Source organism: Gekko japonicus, unplaced genomic scaffold, assembly GCF_001447785.1.
Source record: "Gekko japonicus isolate JY-2015 unplaced genomic scaffold, Gekko_japonicus_V1.1 scaffold558, whole genome shotgun sequence".
NCBI classification, from domain to species: Eukaryota; Metazoa; Chordata; class Lepidosauria; order Squamata; family Gekkonidae; genus Gekko; species Gekko japonicus.
The window spans coordinates 226,570-228,754 of NW_015170908.1; positions in this window are offsets into that span (position 1 = coordinate 226,570).

The window sequence follows — 2,185 nt, forward strand, 5'->3', positions numbered from 1 at the left end:
AACTGCAAGTTTTTATGCGGGACACAAACCGAGATAATATCGAATCGACCACTGGAGGGAGCAAAACACATGTGGAACAGGAACACCCCCCCCCAAAGAAACAGGAACTTTGGGGCTCTTTTTGTAGCAGGAACTCCTTTGCACATTAGGCCACACACCCCTAATGTAGCCAATCCTCCAAGAGCTTACAGAGCTCTTCTTACAGGAGCTACTGTAAGCTCTTGGAGGATTGGGTACAGTAGGGGTGTGTCACTTAATATGCAAATGAGTACCTGCTACAAAAAGAGCCCTGCTTATAAGTGAGGAACATGAGAATGCGGAAAAGCCCATGATCTTTTGCTGGGTTTTCTGGGGGATCCATAAACTATCTCACAACCGCCGATGAGCTATCTGTCGTAGACCCTGGCTTTACGGATCCTCCTGCCACCATCCCGCCGAGAACTGAAGGGTTAGGGAGGGCGTTAAGGTGAGACAAGTAGTTTACCCTCGTGCCAACGGCCTCCAGCATGACTCTGGTCTGCTGCTCCACCCTCTGCAGAACATCCAGCTGCTTCTTCAGCTCCTTCTTCTGGGTCAGCTGCTTGCCGGTGTGGTGCTGGTTCACCACCAGCTGAGCCTGGAGCTGGCTGATGTCGCCTTGCAGCTCTTCGATCAGCTGGGTCTTCTCCGCCAGTTTGGACTCCAGCTCGGAGACCACCTGAGAGACGGAAGAGGAAGAAGGAAGGGAGGAGCTGAGCTGGCCGACGCATCCCCTCCACAGGGGCGGGTTAGGTGGGTGGGTGTCGCTCCTCCGGGACACAGAAACTTGTCGAGTTTTCGCAGAGGGTAAATGGTCTGTCGGTCCTGGTCAACAGATCTGAGCGAGCCAAAGTACACGGCGATGTTGGCTCTGGGAGAGGGACAATGAGGGGTTCTTCCGTCGTGGGACCGAGTTGCAAACAGCCGCAGAGGAACCGATACTGATCAAGGCTGTAGTTTTTATTTTTTTATATATATATGTAACAAACAAACAAGGTTAAAAATATTACTAAGTAAGCCATACATAGAGGATGAATAAAGAAAAAGAGTTATGAATGTTACTTTAAAACCAGTATCCTAAATTGCACGTAACTGCGTATGCTTTGGTTTGATTCTAAAAAGATAAAATGTACATTGATGTACTGAAAATTTACTGTTATCGAGTTGAGAAAATACCCTACTCTTGTTCTATGTATTAAATATCAGAACTGTGTCTTCAACAAAGGTAAAATGTAAAAACTGATGATGATTAATGACTTTCTGAGATCAAATCAGTCAATCCTAAAAGAAATCAACCCTGACTGTTCCCTGGAAGGCCAGATAATGAAACTGAAGCTCAAATACTTTGGCCACCAATAAATATACATATATATATATATGTCACAAACAAACAAGGTTTAAAATATTACTAAGTAAGCCATACAAAGAGGATGAATAAAGTAAAAGAGTTATGAATGTTACTTTAAAACCAGTATCCTAAATTGTACGTAACTGCGTATGCTTTGGTTTGATTCTAAAAAGATAAAATGTACATTGATGTTGTCAAAAATTATACACTATATAAAAATATACACAGGTTGCGAACTTCGCTTTCTATTAAACTTATGGCCAGATATTATTATCACTAACAGCAACAAGAAACTGATTAATATAATGCTTACTGCGGCGAAAATATTAATCACTAAACACTGGAAAGACAAAAAAATACCTACTGCTCAACAGTGGATTCATAAGATTTGGGATTTATTTTTATTAGACAACTTTAACATCTTTCATACAGAAATCCAGACGGAAATCGATATTATGAATCCTCTGAATATATGGTCTCCCATCCTAGACAAGATCAACATTGATAAATTTGACTGGGAGTCTATTAGGAATGCTAAGTACCAGCTGCTATTATTTAATTAAGTCTTTTCTGTTATTCTATTTCGATTATATCATAGCTAGACAACTGAAATTTTGACTTTAAACTAAGATAAGCGAGTACAAGAGCTGAAAGTGCCTTACCATGGATATGTTTGTAACCAACTATTGAAATGTGTATAATGCATTCTCTGGAAAGAAGCGACTCTAACATCATGTACCTATTATTATTATCTTTGTTATATGTATATGTTATTTTTGAAAAATATTAATAAAATTTTGTTCAAAAAGACAGTGTCAT